This window comes from Gavialis gangeticus, unplaced genomic scaffold (assembly GCF_001723915.1).
Source record: "Gavialis gangeticus isolate Ggan-Ray unplaced genomic scaffold, GavGan_comp1, whole genome shotgun sequence".
Classification (NCBI taxonomy): domain Eukaryota; kingdom Metazoa; phylum Chordata; order Crocodylia; family Gavialidae; genus Gavialis; species Gavialis gangeticus.
The window spans coordinates 20,231,291-20,243,152 of record NW_017729009.1 but is presented as its reverse complement, the minus strand read 5'-3'; positions in this window follow the sequence as shown (position 1 = coordinate 20,243,152).

Below are 11,862 nucleotides of genomic sequence, written 5' to 3'. Positions count from 1 at the left end.
ATGTCAATCCCTCTTCAGTTCCTGTTTGAGATATTGAGGGTGGCTTATTTATAGTGCATTTCTAACGACATTTAAAACCTGGGGGTCCTCTATTCAAAAACACTTGGTTCAGAGTTGGGGATGTTTGCTTGAAAACATATGAAAGGAGAATGTTTTCTAACAAAAATTCCTTGTTTTTCAGTCACAAGGAGCATATGCAAATGGTATAAAATACACAGCTGAAGCCAGACTGTATGTCTCTAAGCATACAATAGATATCCTATTTTAAGAGCCTAAAATGGGGACTTTCTCTGTTTCACTAGTGCTTATCTAGACAAGGGGAGCCTTCTTTTAGGTATTATCTGCTATACAAATATTGGCCTACTCCTTAAAGCTAGTTTCATAGAAAGTTTAGTGTAGTCTATGCGAGAGAATATGTTCTTTTATATATGTTGGATAAGGTAAAGGATATCAAATAAAATGCAGGATTAAGACATGCTTGAGCTTGAGGGCTGTGTGTATACATAGATGTGTATATATATCTATATATGTATATATAAAAAGGACAGGATTTATTGTTGACTTGCATTTTTCAATTGGGTGTGTGCAATCAGTTTGCCGAGGATTTATGTTTAACATCACTTGTTTGGCATCCTGTGCTAACTGCCATAGCATGACTACATACCAGAGCCCTCCATCCTGAACTAGTTACCAAATCAGCGTCTTGTGTGCATGAAGGTTGGGGGGGGGATTATTCTGTTTATGTCTTCACTTCATTGTTAGCCTTAAAGAAAATTGCTCTTAATAGGATCATAAAATAATAGAAAATTAGGGTTGGAAAGGATCTCAGGAGGTCATCTAGTCCAACCTCCTGCTCAAAGCAGGACCAGCCCCAACTAGATCATCCCAGCCAAGGCTCTGTCTAGTCGGGTCTTAAAAACCTTTAAGGATGGAGATTGCACCACCTCTCTGGGTAACCTGTTCCAGTGTTTTACTACTCTCCACATGAGAGAGTTTTTCCTAATATCTAACTTAAACTTCCCTTGCTGCAACTTGAGATCTTTGCTCCTTGTTCTGTCACCTGCCACCACTGAGAACAGGCCAGCTCCATCCTTTTTGGACCTACCCTTCAGGTAGTTGAAGGCTGCCATTAAATTCCTGTCCCTTGGGGCACTCCAGTTGAAGCTGGCTGCCAACTAGACACTGAGACATTGTCTGCTACCCTCCGAGGCCAATGATCCAGCCTGTTTTCTATCCACTTTACAGTCCATTCATCCAGCCCATACTTCCTTAGCCTGCTTGTGAGAATGTTGTGGGAAGCCGTATCAAAAGCCTTGCCAAAGTCAAGGTATATCGCATCCATTGGTCTCCCCACATTCACAGAGCCAGTCACCTCATCACAGAAGGCAGTCAGGTTGGTCAGGCATGACTTGCCCTTGGTGAATCCATGCTGACTGATCGTAATCAACTTCTCCTCCTCCTCCACATGCTTAGAAATGGATTCCTTGAGGGTCTGCTCCATGATTTTTCCAGGGAATGAGGTGAAGCTGACAGGTCTGTAGTTCCCCAGATCCTCCTCCTTCCCTTTCTTAAGGATGAACATTATACTTGCTCTCTAAGTTTATCAGGGGTGACCACCAGGATCTGGGGGAATGTTTGTTCACCAGAGCGCCCCAAGGGATGATGAGGTTGAAAGGTCATAAACTACTACAAGACCATTTCAGGCTGGACATAAGGAAGAATTTCTTTACTGTCCAAGCCCCCAAGTTCTGGAACAGCCTGCCATCGGAGGTGGTTCAAGCACCTACATTGAACACCCTCAAAAGTAAATTGGATGCTTATCTTGCTGGGATCCTATGACCCCAGCTGACTTCCTGCCCTTCGGGCGGGGGGCTGGACTCGATGATCTTCCAAGGTCCCTTCCAGCCCTAATGTCTATGAAATCTATGAAATTTTCCAGTCATTGAGGACCTTTCTTGATCACCATGAGTTTTTAAAGATGATGGCCAGTGGCTCTGCAATCTCATCAGCCAACTCCCTCAGCACCCTTAGGTGCATCCCATGCAGCCCCATGGATTTGTATATGCCCAGCTTTTCTAAATAGTCCCTAACCTCACCTCTTCCCCAAACTGTGCTGCTAGATGCAGTAATTTGGGAGCTGACCTTGCCTGTGGAGATTGAGGTGAAAAGACATTGAGCACTTCAGCCTTTTCTGCATCCTTTGTCAGTAAGTTGCCTCCCCAATTTTCAGTAAAGGACACCCTTTCCCTGATCCTCTTGTTGTTTTTGACATACTTGTACAAACCCTTCTCGTTACCTTCCATGTCCCGTGCTAGATGCAACTCCAGTTGTGCTTTGGCCTTTGTGATTTCATCCCTGAATGCCTGAACAATGCTCTTATACTCCTCCCTAGTTGTTTATCCAAGTTTCCAATTCTTCTAAGTTTTTCCTTTTTGTGATTTAGTTTACTTAAGAGTTCCCTGCTAAGCCAAGCTGGTCTTCTGCCATACTTGCCAAGTCTCTCCCTCTCACACTGGCCTCCCGTCCATGAGTTTCCCCAAGTGAGTCAAAGTCTGCTCTTCTGTAGTGCAGGGTCCATACTCTGCTGCTCTCCATCCTTCCTTTCCTCAGGATCCTGAACTCAATCATCTCGTGGTCACTGCAGCCCAAGTTGCCATCCACTACTGCATTCCCCACCACTTCTTCCCTGTTTGTGAGCAGCAGGTCAAGAAGAGCATGGTCCTTATTTGGCTGCTCCACCACTTGCACCAGTAAGTTGTCCCCGATACTCCAAAAGCTTCCTGCATTGCCTGCACACTGCTGTATTGCCCTCCCAGCAGCTATCAGGGTGATTTTTGAAGTCCCACGTGAGATCCAGGACCCGTGATGGGGAACCTTCTGCCATCTGTTTGAAGAAAGCCTCATACACCACATCCTCCCAGTTTGGTGGCTTATAGCAGACCCACACTATGACATCACCCTTGTTGCTCTCTCCTCTCACCCTAACCCAGGGACTTTCAATAGGCCTATCTCCAGTTTCATACTGGAGCTCTGAGCAATCATATGGCTCTTTCCCATAAAGAGAAACTCCTCCTCCTCTTTTTCCTCTGCCTGTCCTTCCTGAACAGTTTATACCCATCCATGACAGTGCTCCAGTCATGGGAGCTCCCACCAAGTCTCTTATTCCAATCCCGTCATAGTTTTGTGACTGCAAAGACTTCCAATTCTCCCTGCTTGTTTCCCAGGCTCCATGCATTCATGTACAGACATGAGTCATACATGAACACTCCCCTTCCATCTACATACCAATCCCTCTGACCCAAGCTTAAATCACTTTCAACCCTGGGAACAATCAGTGAGAAATAATCTGTGTGGTTCTGCTGGGACAGCTCAACGAACTACAGGATGTTTCCCCAGAAGTCTACAATGATGAGTGCAGCAGTAATGAGGATGCAGTGCCTTAGTTACAGTTTTGCATTGCCCAACCTAGACAACCCTGGGTGCCTAAATCCAGGTGTGCAGATCCCTTGGCAGCGAGAACATCCTATGCAGGATTTTCTTTACCTGTTTTTACGGAGGAGTCTAAAGGTGGTTCATTGAATGGGCATGGTCAGAGGACCCTTCTGTGATGTGCACTCACACACAACTTGCCCAAACCACCGCAGCTCTCCAGTCTTCAAGAAAGTACAGATCTTAATTTTCTCATTTTAAAACGCATGTAAAAGCTCAATGAATTGGTGTGCCCCTTGGCTGTCAAGCCTGCTACAAGCAAAATGAGGTGGAAGTAATTTCAGGTACTATATCAGTCTCTGGGTCCACATGTAAAGTTCTGTTATCTTTACATGCTGCTATGGGAGATGGTTTTCTCTGGACTTGAGAAAATCTAAAAAGCACAAAGGAAACAAATAGGGAAAAATAGAGACTTCCCCACCCTCCACCCCGGCCCCACACCTTTCTGTTGTAGGTGTCAGTGCTGTTGGCATGGAAATATGGCTTAAAAGGAATGGCTTTCTAACACTTTTTCATAAGCTTGTTAAACCAAGTATGAAATGATGATTATCACATTAAAATGGGAACCCAGGTAAAATGAACACTCACACATGGCTACAGACAGTTGTTGAATTTGTCCTGGGAGAAAACATTTTTTGTCCCAGGACAAAATGCTATCATTCAGAGATCCATGTTTGTTGCCCCAGGATAAACCCTATAAAGGCTTATGCGATAAGAAGTACTAACAGTTTGTCCTGGGACGTTATGAAGTACATCTGAAGGCTCGCCCTGGGGTTGCGTCACTGGATCAAAGGCAAAACAGCAGAGTGCATTCAACTGCTGACTAAATTCTGATTGGAGGAGTGCACCGCTGGCATTTTCTCCTCCCATTAAACTAAGAATGTACTGCAATGATTTATGGGATGCACCGTGTATATAAACCTCAGATTGCCTCTCATAGTGTCTATGCACAACATTGAACAAAATAGCAAAAAGTAGGGCTTTATCAGAAAGTTCATGATGTTCCACTTACCGTGAAGAATGTGGAAAGTATGGCCTAAAGACAACTGAAATGCAGTGGAAGCAAAAGAGGCAGGAACTTTTCTGGAAGTACATTTATTTGCAAATGTACAACCACATGTATTTGCAACGCTGTAAGAATCTCCTGTAAAAAGAGTTAAAATGATATGAGCAAAGATGTCAGTAAATACGCTGTGCTAGGAATTAAGGTAGCCCAAACAGGGAGCTCTTAACTTGAACAAATTATTACAAAATAATTAATGTAATTGGGCCCATTTTAAATGGACAGGAAGTAGAAATACAAATGTCTTGGGTCTTGCTCACATTGGTGCAACCCACAGCTAAATATGGCTCCTTTTTTAAATCTTTTCAGTGGGTGCATGGAAATGTTTTGTGTCATTAACTGATTTATATCAGGAATTGTGCTTATGTTTTCATAGTACAAACCCCTCATGTTTTCTTCATTCTAGACCTGGTTTTAGGTCCTGATTCTCGGTTCAAGCAAAGGCTCTGTCAGTGCAAGTAGCTTACTTTCCTAGTCTAGATAATAACTGTGTTGCTACTGGATAATCATCATGGGTCACTGTTCTTTGATGCACCCTGTAATACACTGCCAAAGGTCTTAGTCATTTAATTACCACCCACTTGAGAGTGGATTTTAGATTGCTTAAATTTCTGAAAATCCTGATTGGCTGGGAAGCTGGACATCCTAGGAAAAAAAGGTGGGAGGCAGGTTAATCTGACACTGCTGAGAACCATGAGGATTGCTTCTAGCCTTGCAACTAAGTCCTGAGCTTGGCAAGCAGCATAATACTATGTTGTAAAAGGTGTCTGGGGGTTTCCATTAAAGGCCAGAAATAACATGGATGGGGTTAAGGCCTAGTAGACTGATTCTTTCACTTCAGTCCGGTTTTGTACTATTGTAACATAGTTAACCATGTTAGACTGAAGTCAAGTTGAAATCGGGGTGGATTTGCACCTTATAAACTAACCAAAGTAGGTAGATTGAGCAATCTATTGATAGATCTTTCATGAATTGAAGCTCACTTTATCAGATGCTGTGTAGGAAGAAAGCATAGTATAAGGAGAGAGAAATTGGAATATGCAAGGCAAGGGAAGGGGAGAGGATTAGGTTGGGGGGAAGGAGGGACAGTGCCAGGAAAGGCAAACAAACAAGTACCTTTCCATGATGGGGTCGACTGGGCTCTTTAACTGGTTGGCAGTCAGGCTAGGAGTGAAGCCTCGATGGACAAATGGATGATCTCCTTTGCTCTACCAGCTCCTGCAGCCAGGCTACTTCTAAATGTAATGGCGCCTGCCTTTCCTTTGGAGGAAACCAGCCCAGCTGAGAGGGGGACACTGGCTTTTGTGCCCTGGAGAGGTCGTTCCAGCTTCACTTTATTTTCAAGCATAGATCACATTCAGTGAGCGGGTGTCTCACTTGGAGTACTTCTATTGTCTTGCAAGACAGACAGATGCTTCCTGCATAAAATCATAGAAAATTAGGGTTGGAAGGGACCTCAGGAGGGCATTTGGTCCAACCCCCTGCTCAAAGCAGGACCAGCTCCAACTAGATCATCCCAATCAAGGCTTTGTCTAGCCGGGTCTTAAAAACCTCTAAGGATGGAGACTCCACCACCTCTCTGGATAACCTGTTCCAGTGTTTTACTACCCTTCAGAGTTTTTCTGAATATCTAATCTAAATGTCTTTTGCTGCAACTTGTGCCCATTGCTTCTTGTTCTGTCATCTGCCACCACTGAGAACAGTCCAGCTCCATCCTCTTTGTAACCACCCTTCAGATAGTTGAAGGCTGCTATTAAATTCCTCCTCAGTCTTCTTCTAACTAGGGAACAAAAGAGTCACAAAAGCTAATCCAGGTAATGGGGTAAGAATTCATAGTTCCTGTTGAAGCCATGCTTAATGTAATCCAGTCTATGGATGGTTTCTTGTTCTTCAATTTTCCATTCCAATTGGTTTCTAAAAGTCTGCTACCTGAGATCAGCCACCCCCCAGGTCAGCGACAGTGTCCGGCAAGGGTAAAGAGGGCATGTCTACACGTCCATTAATGTGCTTTTGCTAATGCACATTAAATTTAGTACCTTCATTGTATGGTACTACAAAAAGGCACATTAGCCTATGTTAATGTACATTAGTGAAAAGTGCAGTTTTTTTGTGATGCTTTAAAATAAGCTAACATGCATTGAAGCACATGTGTAGACACCCCGTATTCTGCTACATGCTTGTGTATTTTACTGCCGCTGATTTCAGAGCAGTGTTCATTCATACTGTCATGTAGGGATCCAGTGTAGACAGCCGAGGGGCACTGCAGGTGATGACGAATATGACATAGGTGCACTCACTTGAAACTCCACCAATGTGGGACTTTGTCCACACACAGAGACCCACCTAAACCAGTCTCTTGTTTTCCATGCCTGGAGATGGCTCCCACTGACGTTCCTGTCCTCGGATAACTTTGCAGCAGGTAGTTCTGAAAGACAGCAATTTTCCAGGTGGTCTTGACAGCTGGAATAGAGCTCCTTTAGGGAAAACATTAAAAAAAAGGGGGAGAAAAAGTGCCCTACCTTGAATATTTCTTTTCTGCTGCTTGTATCTACCCCTCCTCTTCCTAATCAGGTCAAATGACTTCGATACAGCACAGTTCATTCAGAACAATAAGTAGATTTGCTGGCTGAAAAAAGTGGCAACTTAGTGAGTCTGTTGTACTTTGGAAAAAAAACATTTAAAATGGTCTTTTTGCATTTCTCCCAGTGATTCAGGCTGTCTGGGTGTGGCAGCGGATGAAATTTGATCCACTGACTATTCACATACATTGAAAAGTGTTTGCCTAAGCACCATGAGGCAAGGACAGAGGCGGATAAAGTGCTGTAAAGAATTCTCTAACCGAACGATCCCCTTGTATGAAAAGAAGCAGACAAGCTTGTACAACAGACTTTTTTTGAAGGCTGGTTTTAAATCCTGTCCCTAGCTCCCTCCTCAGTCTTTCTGTCCTCACTTACTTTGAGGGCCAGTGGGGCAGTTGGAGGTAAGTGTCTTTTACCCACCATTAACAGATACCACCTTGCTTTATAAAGCCCTAAGACATTATTCTCCATGTCCAAATTCCCAAACTGGCTGTTCCTGGCACTGAACACTACAGGTCTGCCCACACGGTTGTCTGCCTGCACATTGTTTATCAGGCCCACATTTCTGTTTTTCCAGTTCGGCTGCCGTTAAAGCCAATGCTGGGACTCTCACTGGATTTAACACAAAAGGGCCTTGGGACATGGGAAATTTACTCTTAAAGGTCACATTTTAGTTAGCTGTCTAACTCCTTGACCAATATACACAAATAGAGTGCAAAGTCCTGAGTTTTTGCATGAATAACAATGTAATTATGAAAGTGGCTTTCATCTTGTGCATGTGAAATTTACAGAAGCACAAGCTGAAAGTTCAGGAGGGGGGTGTTTATAACTTGACTATAAAAAAGGTTAACGGCAGGATTTGCAACTTGGCCTCATTTCAGCTAAACATTAGCCAAATACACCTCAGATAGCTCAGTCACATTAGTGGAAGTGAGTTCAAAATTAGGCACTAAATGCTGGTTGTGCTATTGCTACTGATAATTTGCTTTGATCCATTGACTCACATTAATTACAAAACCAACAATGCATCGAAAGTGACTTTCAGTCCGGTCTGTCTATTGTATATCTATTTTCCCAAAATTATAGGGCCCTGTGTCTCAGCTCTTCATAACCTTTCATCTTCATTTATCCTCCCAATACCTCTAGGAGTAGTGAAGTGCTATTATCCCCATTTAGAGATGGAGAACTGAATCACAGAAAGACTAAGTCCTAGATCCTCAAAGGTATTTAAGCACCTAATTCCCACTACAATTGTTGGGAAGCAAATGCCTAAATAGAACTTAGCGGCCTAAATACCTTTTGAGGATTTGAGCCTAAGTAAGGTACCTAAGGTCACCTAGAGAGCCTGGCAAAGCAGGGAACTGAGCCTAGAGTTACAGGCAAGTGCCCTAGGGAGGGACACTTGAGTAGTTTTCAGATATTGAGAATCATAGAAAAGTAGGGCTGGAAGGGCTTGCACAAGTTGATTTAGTTCAACTCCCTGATCAAACAGATATCATTATATCTAAACCATCCTAGGCAAGGGCTTGCCTAACCTATAAGGCTGCACAAACTACTTTAGAAAGCTGCCATAAGGAAAGAGGGAGGACAGTGGAGCAAGCTGCCTACGGAAATGGTAGCCATTGGAGGCTGGATATGCTTCCCTGGGACAGTTTAGTGATAATGCATCCTGCAAGGGATTGGACTAGATGATCCCTGAAGTCCCTTCCAACCCTATGGTACCTAAATGTAGACGCTTCTTCAGAAATTCGTGTTGAGATGGCACTATCCATATGTTATATGACCTGATGCTTTCCTCCACAGAGAGGGCGGATTTGTAAATATAACTTATTTTATGCTTCAGCATTTCTGAAATTCTGAATGGGGCATTTGGTTTAAGTGGAGTGATGCAAAACTCACTAGTCCCACATTGCACAAAAATCAGTTGTCTGCTATCCTTCTGCTCTAGCTGCTGTCCTTTGACTTGAGTGTGAAGTAAAAGGGTAATAACATGGGCTAAGTAGAGACAGTCGAAAGGCCCAAGGCTGAATCAATTAAATCACTGCAGGTTAGTCCAAGCTGCATAGATTTAACCAATAAGCAAGTGAACAGACACTCGCTTTTGATTCCAGAAATGCAACCACATGCCTGCAATGGCCCAGGCCAGAAACTGGGGAGTGCTGGAGCATACCTCCGTGATCGGCTGGAACAGACAGCCTGGGTCAAGGCTGCACACCCTGCGAGGTGGGGTTTGAGGAGAAGGTGCAAAACATCTTGGGATGCTGGGGGACTGTGAATTAATGTGAATCTGGTTGGGATCTGGGACAGAAGTTCAAGAAACTGATTTAAGAGAAATCAGTTCAGTCTGATACTACATCCAGCCAGGTTTATCTTAAACTGGTTTCAACCATTTTGAAAGTGGTTTTTGTACACTGAACTTCTGTTGTGTTACAGATTTGAACCAGTTTATTTGTGATTTCTGCCCCTAGCCACAAAACTGCAGAGGCAGTGCTATTTTTATCAAGGAAAAACACAACAATAAGATGGGCATGCTGAGATTTCCACTTTGGATGATATGGTGAATCTGCTGTTCATGTAGTGGACCCAAGCCGGAGCACACATAAAAGGTAGCAGCTCATTGCTTTTATCAAAATGCCCTCCAGGATGGAAAAGTGGCAACAGTTAAGTTGATGGAGGAAGGCTTCTGCCAGCACTAATGGTTTATTTATTTTTAAAGCATTTGGCTTTAATAAAGGCATAAGCACACGACAGAGTAGGGAGAGCCCAGCTGTGCACTTGCAGTGAAAGGTCAGTGGCTGAAATACATTCATATGTGGCTTTACATTGGTTAAGTCTGGAAAAGAATAGAGCATATTTTCTCCCCAACAGTTCCAGGTATTTCTACTCCTGAAACAGATCTATTCATTGGATGAGTGCTGTTTAATCAAGCAGCAGGAAAAGGGTGTGTGTCATCTTCAGAAGTACAAAGAAATCTCATTCAAAGATAGTACCATTCTTAAAAGGCTGATGTTTAAATTAGACCTGCCCAGACAGGTCTAACATGTTTGGTGTGCCCCCCTGCCCCCACCTTTAGTGCAAGCTTTCCAGTTATAATTTACTTGCTGCTTCCATTTTAAAATAAATAAAAGCACAGTTCCTACAGAAAAGGTTGAATCGTAAAACAGAAAGAGCCCAAACTAAATTCAGCCACTTCTGAACAGTGTATCAGCATACAGTACAGCATAAGAGCCATTGCCGCTGAATTAAAATATATTATAAAAGTCTCTTGGAAACAAACTTCAAGAAGCAGCATGACCATTACACAGAGGCAGTGACAGAAACCTGAAATCTGAATTACTTGGCCATTTGAACCCTGTTGTAAAATTTATTCAGAGCCAGATGCTTGAGGCTTTGTGATGAATCCATTGTGCCCATGTGATATATTTTTAATTCAAGGACCAAGAAAAGGGAGTAGTCACCTATACAAGAAACACAGTGTGCAAAGTGCCAGCCACTTGGGTGCAGAGTGACATGATCTGTTCTTTGAGAGGTTTTCTGGATGTTATGAACCTGTACCAATCTGGCTGCTACAGCATCTTTGGTGTAGAGAAAGCAATATTTTTGGCACCTCGGATCTTTTTTTTCTTCTTCTTGTGAGTATTTCTTTTACTCTACGGTCCTGCTCTCTCTCAATATTACAGGGGTCACCCAAAATTATGATGAAATCCTATAGCCTACTAGGATGTAAAGGGAATGGGATGCAGAGTGTTTCAAGCTTGGTCTGAATGCAGGGTGGTAAGTGTTAAAGTTGCTGTGTAATTGCTGTTCCTTCTCTGCTGAGAAAAGAGTTTTGAAGGGTCACAGTCTCTTGTCTGCTAAGTGTCCATATTGGAAAAGCCATCATAGGTAGTAGGACTGTATGAAGCTTCAGGTGGCGATTTGTTTTGGAGGAGATTTGGCCCGATTCAGTGGCCGAATCTCTGAATCCCAATCGAATCAGGGGACCAATTAAAAGGTCCAGATAGATTCAAAGCTCTCCGAATCCTTGGAAAAGATTCGGAGAATCCTTGGAAAAGATTCGGAGAGCTTTAATGATTTGGGCAGTTCCCGGCGGCTGCAGCAGGGAGCTGCAGCCGACTCCGAGCTGGTAAGTAGGGGCCAGAGGGGGGGGGCTGGGGGAGGGGACCATGCGGGAACCCCTGCCCGCTCCCCCAGCCCGCCTCAGCTCCTGGCCCTTTAAAGAAAAGTCCCAGTGCTCACCAGGGATCCCTGCTGTCCCCCACTGCCACATGCTGCATGGGGGGGGGGCTCTATATGACCCCCCCGTGGGAGTGCTGCCAGGGCCAGCTCCAGCTCTTTAAGAAAAACAAAGAAGAAATACCCGAGAAAAGTCCCAGGACTCGCTGTTTCTGCAGCAGCCTTAGGGCTTCGGGGGGCTCATGCAGAGCCCCCATGTGGCATGGGGAAGTGGGGGGCAGTGGGGATTGCCCCCGCAGGCAGGAGCGGTGAGTCTGGGGTGTTCTCATTTGTTTGTTTTTTTCTTAAAGGGCCCCAGCAGAACTGGGGGGGAGGCCTGTGGGGTGGAGTGAGGGGTACCAGCAGGGCCAGGAAGGCTGTGGGGTGCCTTTCATTTTAACCATGGATTTGGGAGGTTTTATCTGAGAATTTGTGAGTTGTTGTTTGTTTTGTTTTGTTTTGTTTTGTTTTTTTTAATCAGGGAAACCAGGATTTCTGCTTATAAAGGTAAAGGTG